Below are 13,498 nucleotides of genomic sequence, written 5' to 3'. Positions count from 1 at the left end.
AGGGCAGGAAGTCAGCTGGGGTCATAGGATCCCAGCAAGATAAGCATCCAATTTACTCTTGAAGGTGTTCAATGTAGGTGCTTGAACTCACTAGTTTTGTTTTGTTTTTACAAAAAAAAAAAATGTTTTCTGAAAAGATGGCACTTTTGACTACATTTTTGGCTGCAAAAGACAATCCTGTTTTCATTCCAGGAAGCTCCCAGCTGTCTGTGTCTTTGGGTCAAAGGTCCATCTGAGCCTTGCAGCCCATTGGGCTGGGCTGGATAAAGCAGGCCAGTTTCCATATCCAATAGCACACAAAGAAGTTATGTAACTAGCCCCCTTTGGCCCTTTCAGTCTAAAGGGGCAGTTAGCTCTTTTGAGCTGGGTCATCCTTCAGCACGAGCTGAGGGTGAGGCTTCAAACTCCTGGTTTCTGGGGCCATAACAGGAGAGCTTAATCACTCTATCACTACATCTCGCACCTGCATCAGATAGTCAACCAATTTAACAAAATAGGCCTTGATGTCTCACTTCATGCATCTACACTAACCTTATTCACCCACAGTGAGCCAAAGCAATAGCAATGATGGGTGCAAGTTTTAGTACAAACAATATGGGCCTAGCCACTGATATTTCTACCACAGTATCATCTAGAATTGCCCTGTACTGGATGTCTGTATGACTCAGTGACTATCTGTGGCAGGAGTCCTACTCTCGGAGCCCCTCTGGACATGTGGCTCCACCCTCCTGCAATAGGCCAACTGCCTGCTTACTCACCTGCCATGCCTTGATCTTATTTTGATTAACAGATGATTGTAATCAGAGGGAGGCTGTCCATTTCTATGTGCCCCAATGACAGGGGGCACTGCCTGCGGTTCCTTTTCCTCCCCTACACCGCAGCCCAAGCCTCGCAGATCGTGCTGGTGTGATTTGCCTTGGGCCCTGTTATGTCTCGGCCCTCCATTTGCTCTCAGGGCTCCCCGCTGCCCCTCCTCACTCTCTCTCGGGGCTCCCCGCTGCCCCTCCACACTCTTGGGGCTGGGCCAATGCACCCCGCAAAATACTGTGCCTTCTCAGGCGTCAGGAACCCCCACGCTACTGGGAAGTCCCTGTGAGGCCTCCTCCAACCCCTAATAGCCGTACCCGGTCCTCCGGTAAAATAGTAAACATAAAACACAAAGCCCCTGGGCTACAACATAAAAACTAGACTGTCCTGGTCAGAAGAAAACAATAGTACCTCCCTACCCAAGACAGCGAGCACAACAATCCCCTCAGCAGGACCTAGGGGATGCTCTTGCCATCCAGGTCCACTTCTTTGGGCTGGCCGAGTTCCTCTTCCTTCAGCCGCCGGAGGGAAAACTGCCCTCCTGGCCCCCTGCCGGGGCTTAAGAAGGGCCAAGCTCCGCCCCTTCCTGTCTCTGTGTTTACCCTGGTTACCCTACCAACCACCTGTGCAGTCCTAGTGACTGGCAGCTGAGCTTCCCTCTTTCCACCCCCAGGGGGCTCCCCCGAGCTGTTTCTGTTCTCAGTGGCAGGGCACCTACAAGCTCTGCAACACTATCCCAACAGCAGCCAGGTCTACATTTTCAGTGTCACTGATGGGAATACACAAATGGTAACAACTCTGTGAAATCTCAGGTAAAAAGACAGTCAAATGCAGATGCAGCCACTAAGTCTTGGTTTTCCAGTAGTGGGACTCAATGGCTGGATTTTATTTACCCCTCATATCCCAAAGTGACACCTATGTACTTGTGTAACTGCACTTTTGGCTCTTCAGCACAGCTTGTGCCTGCTAGAAGTCAGACAGAAAAACAACCCTTTTAGTAAATCACCTAGTGGTCAAGGCATTTGACCATGGAGTGGGAGGCCAGGATCATACTCCTCTCCTCTCCCTCTCCCCCACCCCGCTGCAAAAGTTACCTCTATCTTCGGCTACCCAGCAAACTGCTTAAACTATCAGATCATGGGCCAGACGTTATCCAGCCCTCTCTAGGCAGGCAAGACTGGGAAATATGTGAGGCAAGGAGGAAAAGAACAGGAGGAGGGTGCGTGGCTCAGTGAAATGGCTACCTCCCCGCTTAGGAAAAGGACTTGGGAAGTCCCTGTGAGGCCTCCTCCAACCCCTAATAGCCTCACCCAGTTCTAGCTTGGATTCCTCCTCCCAGTATGGCAGAAACCTTCCTAATGCCGTCTGTCTGATGAATATTACATGCAAGGTGAAGTGAGCCAGCCTCAAGGGGAGAGTTGGAGTGGGGTCTGGGCAATGCCTGGCCCATAACCTGGTAGTTAGAGCAGTTTGCTGGGAAGCAGGAGATGTGCTCTAACCACTAGGTGCATGTTGGGCCAATTGGATCTAGCTCCATGTCCCAGCTTTGTGCTTATCAGGACAAGAGAGTGACACTGAATTCTGACTGTGAAGTACTGTACCCACAGCCTAAAGTATCAAGTCAGGCAGACTCTCAGCTAGACCCTGACCCAAAGCCCATGGACAGAAGGAGGAATTGCTTGCATTGATTTCCATAACCTTCCAAAGAACCTTGCCTACTTATGTCCTTAGACCAACACAGCTACAACCTACAACCCTGATAACCTTTGACTGGCTTCCGGGGTCTGTTTTGGCCAGACTCTGCTTGCTAAAATGTAAGAGCAGAGCATTGCACATGTCTGAAGAGGAGTCTTTCTCACTGTGATGGAGGCCTTTCCACTTGCAACACCATACTCTGAATAACTCAAGACTACACTCCTACCTAGAAGGAAATATAAAACCTACTTCCCCATGACAGGATTTTTGGAATGAGTAACTTTGGAAATGTGCTGCATTTCTGAATGAGTTACACGTGCCCTATTTTGGGAGTTTTAGAATTGTTCAAAGCAAAGTTCCAATAAACTGAGAAATGGAGAGAAAATCTTTCTTCAGGTCTGTGCAGGAGCATTTCTAGTGCCTTAAAGTACTGGTTAATTCATCCTGGTTCTTTATGCGTGTGTTGATGAAACAGAATGGTGCTCTGTGAAATCTGCCATTTTACCCCATGAAAATTGGCACCTTTTGCCATGAAAATGAAACCCACAAGGTTCTGACCACCAGGCCTCCCGCCCGGTTAAACTATGCACACAGATGTGCGCATTCTTCCCCGCTCTGCTGTGCTGTGCTGGTTTTTGGCAAGAAACCTCAACAGCTGCACATCTGCAGAAGGGAAAACCTTTCAGTAAAAGATACAGAGGGGGATCGTATCCTTTCCCTCTCCATCCCCCAGAGCAAGCTCAGTATTTGTTTCTCTGTATATGGCACCCTGATGGGGTGATTTAACCATTCACATGTGCATGTCTGTGGTTGCAAAATGCCAGCGCCATTACCGCATCTCACCTGAAATGCTTGTGGTAATGTGATTTGTCAGCCAGATCTTGCCAGAGAATCTCACGGAGTGGAAAGAGGAATGCAACATTCACATGTGGCAATGACGTGCACATGCACATATGTCGTGCTTCAACTTAAGAATATGCTTGAGTCTTTTCTGGAAAGTATTACTGTAAGTGGGTGCTTAACTGACAAAGAATATCTTGCGTTCAGAAGCTTGTCTAACTTCATCCCAGTTACATAGTTGGTTCAATAAAAGATATCACCCTAAGAAATCTTTGCCTCTTGCATAACTTTAAATACTAGCTTAAGTCCTGTTGGCTTCAGTAGGGGTTAGGCCTGCTTTTACAGGTCAGTATGCACTTTTTCCCCCAGTAGGAACTGTTTACTGAATTGGGAGCCCTAGTGCTTTGTGGAAGGAATGAACGTAAGTCACACAAAGGCTCCAGTTCATTGATGTATTAGTGCCAAGGACCTGAATCATTCACTCCTAAAAAGATGCCCTATCCATGGCACTGACTGTATTCCCAGGCAAAAAATCCACACATCTTAGTAAGCAGTCACTAATTAAAAAGAAAATTCAGTTTCACCAAGTAGTGAACAACCCTCTTTTGCAAATGAGCCCTGCTGAGGTACCTCCTACTGGGGACCCAGCAATCACCAGGACTTTTTGAAAACACAGGTATTGTGTGGCAAACCTTGTCAGGGGGTCTTCAGCTTTCACTGGTTTGCTGGATAGGTGGCTGCAAAGTCTACAGAGCCATACATAAAGGTAGGAATGGGACAGTTCCCAATGGATGCACCCCAAATCACCAGCTGCTCTTCAAACTTGATGCCACTTGGACCAGATTTTCAGGTGTGCTCCGAGCCAAATTTCTGACTGTTCGATGCCCAACTTGGGGGCCAGTTCTCCGAAGAGCACGTCCCTCCTACAAGGGTGGCTAAATAAAAGGCGCCTCTTCCAAAAAGCTCCACACTCCATGTACTGAGCTCTTGTGAAAAGCCAGTCTCAGGTGTGGACCTATAGATCTGCCTGAGGGAGAGTGAGGCCTCCTCTTTCCTCCTCTTTCTTCACATTCATCCTACATCAAATGTCTTGTTCTCCGCTTGCTTTGGCTGCATCTACACCAATAAAACTGGGATCTTAACTTCTCCCCAAGCCAGCTCAACCCAGGGTAGCAATGGTGAAGATATAGCAGAGGTAAGGTTCTGTAGAGATTTTACCTAACGCTGTTGTAATGCCTGACACTGGTCTACACTACAACCTCCACTACTGCTACCACCAACTGTGCTGCTCCAGTGCTAATTTATGGCTCCCACTCTAGCGGCTGTAGACAAGGCTCCAACAGCCCAATTTACAATGCCTTCTCCTCTCATTTTGGCTTTTATTTTGGTTTTCCATGCCCTGTTTCTACAAGGGCAGCAGCCCACCCTGAAACTTCCACATGCCAAGAGTGGGGAGATTGCTGACAGTGCATCTGAAGCCACTGCTGCGTGAAGCAGCCCACTGGAGCGCTTAGGCCCATCTGTTACAGTTTGCTCTCTGCGTGGGTTACTGTTTTTGTTTTCGCTCCCTCTAGCTCCTCTGCCTGCCGGCCTCCCTCTATCCCTGCCCCCCCTTCTCAACTCACTCAGCTCATGGAGGAGAGTTCCCACCAGAGCTGGCTCAGAGCCAACATGTGCATGGGCAAAGGCAGCAGCCAGGAAAAGCCATCTTCTGCTCCCTTTCATCTCATAAACATTGTTGCTTCCCAGCTCATGAGAATAGTACAGAGCAAGATCTTCCACAACCATTGGGAGGGCCTGAATATCCGGGTAAGCTAACCCCTTCAGGCTCTGCTGAGCGCTGCTGCCAACCCACTGCACCACTCGTCCCCTGCTCTGCTCAGTCCCTCATCCAAAAATGCTCTCCTTTGCATGCTCAAGGACCTTTGCATCCTCTGTACCATAGAGAGAATCACAACAGGCACGTGTACCACTGCTGTAAAGTGCCATATTTAGTGGAAGGTTGCAACAACTCAAGACTGCCTGTTTCCCATTAACACTGAGGCCAATCATTTATAGTAAGACCCCTTTATAATATCAAGCACTAAATCATTAATCCTATACCTGAACACCCTTAGTCAATATAAAAGCAAACTCTAATCAGTGAAACCAGTCACTGTCTGCTCAGTTTAGTCCTAACATTGAAACCGGCCAGCTCTAGTCTAGCATGCTATCCCTAACCTGGGAAGTCATGAGCTATCTGTTGTTGTTTTCATCATCATTATTGTCAATAAGAATAATTTAAAATGTTAAAATGCAGATGTCTCATTCAAAAGGATAGAGTTCATTTATTCATTTAAAGATCCCAGCATCTGACATGCAGTTGGCATTCACTCAGTTATTATTGTGGAAAATTAATCAGAAAGGATGAAATGGAGGATATCAAAATCATCCACCCTAAAAAGAGCTCCATGGCATTCCAAGTATCTTACATGTGTAATTTCCTGTTTCTTTCCCTTTGGATAGGCCTGGGGTCTCATGTCTGAGCAAGAGCAGGAGAAAGAAACACCTCTCACTGTTGCATATACTTCAGATTGGTGAAATCCTGGGGACAGTCCAGAACACCGTTGCTCTAGACAGCATAACGGGGTTCCCACAGGAAAGCAGTTTCTGTTAGCCAGAGACAGGGAAACTGGGCTACGACCATCCGTAACACAAAAATGATTCTTCTAATACTATTTCAGACATAGTACAGTCAGGGTCTTAAATACAGTGCCCTTGTATGAAATACCTGATTAGGTGGAACAGCAGTATTGCTATCTCCCTGTGTAGCTCATGAACTTATCCTAGTGGCAGGCTCTTTCAAATTCTCAGCCAGTTAAGTACTAACATCCTCCCATCTAGCTGGGATCTAGCCACACACCCACTGAGCATGAGAAGAACAGAGTAGTCATAACTGTGACAGAAGGTTATGACCCTTTCATTGAAAAATAAAAACTATTAAAAACAAAAGACCAACACACCAACATTTATATAAGTCAGAATTTTCTAACATAGGTGCCTAGATAAAAAAAAGAGACCAGCGTTTCCAGAGACACGGATCACCTTTTGCCCCGCTGAAGCCAATATTTAGATAGTATGGCCACAGGCAATATAGAAAACCCATGGATTCATTAACATGGTGCACAGACAGCTTGCGACTAGAGACTAGAATGAAACCAAGCCCACTTGCATTCATGAGGACTTGTAATCAAATTATCGGATGTGATCAGCACATCTATGCCCCTACTTCAGTCCTGCTTTCACCTCCAACAATCACTGATAGAGCAGTTTAGTGACTCAAAGCAGAGAAAATCCCACAAAGAAAACATGGAGCCTTTAGAGTTTTACTAGGGGGGGAAAATACCCCACTCCTTTCCTAATCCTAGCACAGCAATGTCCACTGAGTATCTCTGCATGGTCAGTAATATTTGACCTTGGACAATATCACAGTCATGTCATGATAGGCTCTAAAAGGGTAGGGAGGAATTTCTAGCCCTGGAGAGTCAGTCCTTGGTCTCCCCCAAAAAGGTTTTTGGTGTGTAAAAAACAGACAAATGAGTTAACGAAAGCTTATTCCAGCTATAGCTTTTTCTTTCAAACCTCCTCCAGCTCTTGGGACACTGCCAAAGACTTAACAGCCACCAGTACTTAAGTCCTTTCAATAAGAGGTACTGTCCTGAAGAGCTGATAGCCGTGCCAAGCTCTGACTGTGGATGAAAGCCTTCACATTAACCTGTTCCAACAACATAGCACAAAGAAACCTCCCAGTTGAGTATTTGCCAAATAGTAAAGTTTTCACAAAGGGAAAAGTAAGTGAGAAGCCAGTGCCATCCACTGTGTCTGCTCACTTAGACCTTAAGTTGCTTGGACGTGTTATGAACACTTAATAGGGGACTGATTTACCCCTATCTTTTTGGGAGATTATAAAGCATCCTATAACCCCTTTTTGTAGCAAGGGTATCTTCAAGCACTCTTAGTTTCATTGTCTGGGACACAAAGCTTAGCTTGGACAAGAAGTACCATGGGATCTGTAACACCCAGTACAGACAGGCAGAGGAGACCAGTTCTGAGAGCTGGGTTTTCATAACAACCAGTTAGTTCTGCACTGCCTGTTGGTGAATGGAGTGGAGTGTGCATCCACGGTTGAATGTGAGACTTCAACCATGATTTCTAGCACATAAGCAAAGAGTGCTACCAGCTGGGCTATAAATCTACAGATTGCTTTTACACCTCAGGTCACTCTTGTGCTTTGTTTGCAGTGCTTTCCCTTCAGTTTCTCAAAGAGATGCCTATTCTCTTAAGAATCTTTTGATTTCACCTCACTGAAATACTTCTAGCTATTCAGAAACAAAATATGAATACTGACTTCCTACCTGATGTATCAGAGGTTCACACAGATATTTTAAAATTTATTATTGCCAACTACCAGATTTGAAAACACAAATAATATGAAGACAGCTCAGGTTACAGCGACAGACTGCCAATGTTTCCATTCTGAGCTCATCTCATATTGGTTTGACTTAGAGATACTCATTTCCTGGGGTTCAGAAATGCAGCCCACAAGCTTTATTAGAAAGCTGTCAGAAGCATGGAGCTCACTGCATGGTAATCAGACACAAAACACTCATGAAGGAGCTGCAAGGTTCAATGCAATTGAATGAAAAGTTACCACTGAGAGGATGGCCAACAGCTAAAGTAATAACTTGTACACTTCCAAGTTTCCTTCTTGCTGGAGGGATAAGGATGTTCCCTCTTTCTCTCTTTACCCTCAGAGCCATTGTCCACACAGCTTGTGGTTTCTCAGGACCCCACTAACAACTCTGCTTCAATGGCGTGAGTGGCTGCAGTGCCAGAAATTACTCTGTCTTATCCAGAGTCAAGTACAATCTCTGCAGGACTCTCCAACCTGACCGGAAACTAAACTGTGCTCTCAAGAGATGCCATTCAAAACATTAGCCACAACATTGCCATGGCTCTGGCAAAGCAGGAACCACAGTGTTAACCACAAAGCATTAACCACAGTGTTAAAGCATTAAGTACAACGTTATCCACAGCTCTGGTTAACGTTTCTGATTAGGAGGTAAAACAAGCTCCACTGAACTATAAGTACTGGTGGGAAGATGCAACTTCCGGGCTTTAGTCTGATATTGTAGTGATGAGCACAGTGCAAGATGTCCGTATTCTATCTATATAGGTTTCTGTGCAGCATCCATCATTGTGAACCCAAGCACTTTGCGACTTGGCTTAGAAGAACCAAAGGCTGTGGACCAGAAAAGGCCAGGCCACCTCACAAATGTTGTCCTCCAGCATACATTTCACAATTTGAAAATATCAGCAAGGGTAGAAATCATATGCCAAGTCTCATAATGTATTTAGCATTATCTCAAACGTCCTTCCCTTCTTGCTCTGTCAGCTCAGAAGCAATGAAGGAGCTCAATGAAGTCTTGCCACTTGCTTGAGTTGCTCTTGCCAAGCATTTGACCACAACTGCTTAGCTCATATCTACAGAGCTTAGTACTCCAAGGTGGTCTACCATCCAAGTAGTAGCTAGATCCAGGACTGCTTGGCCTTCACAATCAAACAAGACCTGGTACATCTGAATTAGAAGGACAGCCTGACATCTCCAAAAGTACTAAGTTAAACAAGGGAGCTTCAAGCAATTCAGCAAACATATGGCCAACCAAGCTAAAAGTTCTGGGTGGGATCCTGACACTATGGAAGTATACAGGAGTTTTGTCATTGACTTCAAATGGGTCAAGATATCACCCGGAGTGTTTTGTTGTTTCTCAAAGTCATCATGTGGCGGAAGAAAGATGTGGGACTGAAAACACTAGAAAAGGAAGTTCACTGCTTAGAAGCAAAGCAACCTCCACCACTTTGCCCCACCCATTCTCCTCAGTCATGAAACAGGGCAACCTCTAAGAGTGAGAGATGATGAATTACTTATATGTCCATGTCTAGTTAAAGGCGCCCAATGGATGGTACACGCTGGTAGGCACATGTCCACATAATCCACAGAGACCTCGCTGAATAATGAAACAACAAGTGTTTTGAGTCACTATGTACCAATGCCACTTGCCAACCAGTGACCTATGCATGACTGGTTTTCCAAGGCAATATGCCTTTTCGTAAGAAAGCAATAGATTAAAGAAAAATGGCACAACTGTGGAGGGAATACGCTTAAAATATTGATTTTTTTTACCTCTGCTAAGTACACAAATATTCAGCTAAAACTAAAATAATTATTTCTGAGCAGACAAGAGGATCCCCTGCAGACTTGTGCATTTCTATTCCCCGAGGTACACATAGCTGATTCCACCTAATGTCTCAAGACTGACTGCTTTATGCCTTTAAATCATACCTTTATCTAAAGTCTCCAGCCACAAGAAGGCAAAAGCCCTTTTTGTCTCCTTTCTGTGTAACAAAAGGCAGACATTAAGTAACTTTTCCTTACCTTAAGAACAAAAAAAGAAAATGCCCTTTTCCTCCCAAAGAGTTTGCTTTGACTTCAGATTGGGTCTTAAAGCAGCAGGGCAAATATCAGCCATTATTAAAACCCTCAGCCCTGAAACTGTTTTTTCCCCCTTCTAAATTTATTACTGCTTTTCCTCCCTATAATTTAGAGGGAAAAATGTGCCTGTCAGTTTTTCCACTTGGGAATCTGTTGCTGGAAATTTAAAGCATTATACAGCCTACGGAATACGTACAATGTCTCCATCCAAGACAGCCTGTTGTTGAGCTGATCAAATCACACCGTTATTATTATTATTTACCCCTCCGTTCTCTGGGATGCCAATGATGGTTTGCTATGATGAAGAGGCGAGCGCGTGAAAACTAGATTTGAAGTGTGAGGGGAAGGAGACTGGCCGTACACCACTTTCCCTTCCAACACCCTGCCCATTCCCAGAAGGCGAGATTTATTTTTTGCTTTGTTTTTTAAGTGGACTTTAAACATGAGTTAAGGAGTCGCTTTGCACCTCTCTGCTTCAAAAAAATGCAACTGAGAACTCAGATTAAATATCTGGAAGATTTTGCTGCCTTTGAGACACCAGCAGAATAGGGCCCAACTCTCCTCTCATTTATGCCAATGAACCTGAAGGACTTCCCCGAAGTTCCTCGTGATTTACACCAACCTGAGTGACAGGAGAATCAAGTCCACGGACCCTTGTCATTCCCCCCAATTCCTCAGCGCCTCCACCCAGTCCCTGCAGCTGTGGTGTGTAAAATCAGGAGGGTGGCTAGATAGCTGCACTTTCTAGTTCATTTAGTCTTGGCAGGGGTGGGGAATGGAGGGAACTTTAACCCTTTGTGTCTCCGGGCTGAAAACAATACTTGAAAACATGAATGCAAATCCTGCCCCAGATTAATTGGGGGAGAGCCTGCCAATGCTGCCGACGTGCGCGTATTGTTACTCTCCCTGCAATGATATAACGGTCCCATCTCTCTTGCCAGCCCCATCTGCTCCTTCAAGCAAGAAATGGGAAGAGAGCTCTCCCTTGTGAGCCTGCTGGGTGACTCCAGGGACAGGGGGCAGAGCATGGGGACTGCTGCGGTGATGCTCAGCTTCTCTGCTGACTTCGCACAAGACCCCTGAGCCAGGGTCCAGGGCGGCGGCTGCAGCCCCTCCAGTGAGGATGAAGTGACGGCAGTATTTCCTCCCTTTTTTAAATGAAACTTCAGTCTCTTTTGTCCGTGCCAAACCGGAGTTCCAGGCGATATCTGCCTCCCTGCCCCTGGGTAACATGCAGCTGTTTGGTTCTGGAATAAGCTGATCCAAAAGCCCCCGTGCCCAATGTATTCCCAACACTGGCTGACAAACCAGAGCTGGTCGCCTTTATCTAACCATCCTCCCCTAGCTATGGCCCTTCGTCCCCTCTCCCCGCACTCCCCAGCATGCGAGTGGGTCAGCTCTGCTGGCGCCCCATCCCTACCTTCCTGAGCGGCAGTGGCTGGCCTGCAGCTCCTTTACCTTTACGCCTCATTTTGGGCACCTCCTGACCCACGCCGGCAGCAGCCGCAGCATCTGGATGCATGGCTCCCTGGCTCTCCCCCCTTTTGTTAGCAGAGCGCCTTACAATCCACTTGGAAGGATTTTTCCTTTCTCTGGCAGTCCCCACCTCCCTGCTCCATGCAGATCAGTTTCCACTCCTAGACCATTGCACAGACACAACCAAAGCTGCTGCTCCTTGCTCTGCCTGGGCTTTGGCGGCTTTTCCGTCCCCCAGACTCTCCTGTTGCTTTTTCCCTCTCTCCTGACTTTGTGACTATCTCTTCGCACTCGTGACGTTAGACACAGGAGGGGGAAGGGGTGGAATTTTCTTCCCACCCTTCCCTAGCCTGACCCATCCTGACTCCTTTCCAGTGAGCTAATCTGCAGCTGGCTGAAGAACAGGCCCCATTGCCATGGAAACCCATGTCCCTGAATGCTTGACAGACTTGGGGAAACTACAGTAAACAGGACCTTCTGCTGGACTCTTTTCTCTTTCAGGGGTGAATAGTGGGCTGAGTTAACTGTTTCAGCGCTTTTCAAGCACTTCTTTCACCTCTATGAACTGGCCCCTAAGATCTCGACAGCTTTTCAAGCTCACCAAAAAGCGATCTCCTTGGCTGATGTGGAGCGCCACCCATACAAAATACATACTACTTGGCACAGAGTTGATGGAAATAAAGCAATTGATAAACAGAATGAATTTACAATTTACAAGCAGAACTGCAGGACGCCCAACTTGTGGAGCTTGGGCAGGATCAGACCCAAAGACTTGCAACAACTGGCACCATGCAGCACAATTCTCCGACACCCTGCAGTCAGCTGTGTGGGTGGGGGGCACTGCCACATCACACAGCACTGCATTCAACTTTTATTTTTCTTTTAATAGGAAAAGGAACTTTCCAGAGAACGGATTTGGAGAGGAAGCAATGGGAAGGTAGCTGTACTGTGTGGGAGCTGTGGTTCCCCCCCCCCAGCATTTTTTTTAGCTTTAATTTGGCGGTTGTGATCACACTTCCCTTTTCCTCTGATCTTTTGCTGTTCTGCTAGTAAAATTACCCACCATTACTGTTGTCATTATCTCAGTTGCAAAAAAGTATGCTAAGTATTATCCAGATCAAATCAAAGGTCCTGGGGGAGTTGCTCAGTCAAATCACAGAAGTGCCAGTTCTAGTGATTGTATCATGACTCTCCTCGTACTTGTTCTGTTAAAGCCCCAACTCCCGGAGTCATGTTATTTCATGAGACTTGCCATTCTTTTATAGAAACAGCAATGCTTCTAGTCTTCATGGCTGCAGAGAAAAGCAACATGATGCAACCTAAATGTACTTTCAAAGTCTGCAGCCAGAAGGCAAAGTCCCTGTTTATTATTATTTTGTTTAAATTTCATAGCTGGGGCCTGATTCATGCTTTTTGAACAACTGCAGTGGGTGATGCTGTAATCTGGATGTGAAAGGACGAGGGAGACTAGCATGGAGTATGGGAGCAGGAACAGACAATGCAGGGCAGTTGCATCAGTACCAGGGTGATGTGGTTACTCATGTAGACATGCACACATTTTGACGGCTCCAAACCCCCTACTTTTCAATCGGATGCAACAAGCTGAGGGTGCTCTTTTACTCACAGTTCTGCAGGAGCCAGGAAAACACAGAATGCAAGAAGTAAAACCATAATGTAGAGCTCTCCATCCCAAAAGTTTCCTGAAGTTTCCTTCACAACCAGATCGGCAAACTCTTTCACAGAAACTGCATGCAGCCAGTGTGCTGAAGCTAGTATGGAACAGGACAGTTGTTCAGTATGACACAGCTACACACTACCAAGTATCTGAGACAGGAAGTAAAGATCACCACCAAATTGCCAAACAGTAATGTGACTAGGGTGGGGTTAGTGGGGCACCAGCCCTGAGCGCTAATTATGGGGCAGGGGCACCAGAATCCCCCCCAGGAGTCTTTCCAATACAGCAGCCCTGCACCCAGCAGTACATCTGGGGGAGCAAGTTGTATGGTGCTCCCCCTCTGCTGGGGAGCTTAGCAGGTACAACTCTGTGGAGAGGGGGAGTGAATGGGGCCCCAGAGATGGCTCCCAAGGGGCTCATGATATGAGGCTGCTATGCTGGACTCTTTCTCTACTGCTGCCACCCACCTGGAA

The 13,498-nt window shown here is 46.5% G+C and overlaps 1 protein-coding gene across 5 annotated transcripts in view; it reads right to left on the bottom strand.

The window, feature by feature from the left end:
• Positions 1-11,703, bottom strand: part of DENND2A (DENN domain containing 2A) — a 72,825-nt gene extending 61,122 nt beyond the window's left edge. Inside the window, exon 1 of one of the 5 annotated variants that reach the window (XM_019544693.1) lies at positions 11,295-11,703. The gene's annotated coding sequence lies outside the window, so the exon portion shown is untranslated. The remainder of the gene's footprint in view (positions 1-11,294) is intronic. The other 4 variants (XM_019544694.1, XM_019544690.1, XM_019544691.1 and 1 more) reach the window with 4 other exon arrangements.
• Between the last annotated feature and the right edge of the window lie 1,795 nt (positions 11,704-13,498).

The sequence above is a fragment of the Crocodylus porosus genome, unplaced genomic scaffold (genome assembly GCF_001723895.1).
Source record: "Crocodylus porosus isolate Cpor-Errol unplaced genomic scaffold, CroPor_comp1, whole genome shotgun sequence".
NCBI lineage: Eukaryota > Metazoa > Chordata > Crocodylia > Crocodylidae > Crocodylus > Crocodylus porosus.
This window is presented reverse-complemented; position numbering and strand designations above follow the sequence as displayed.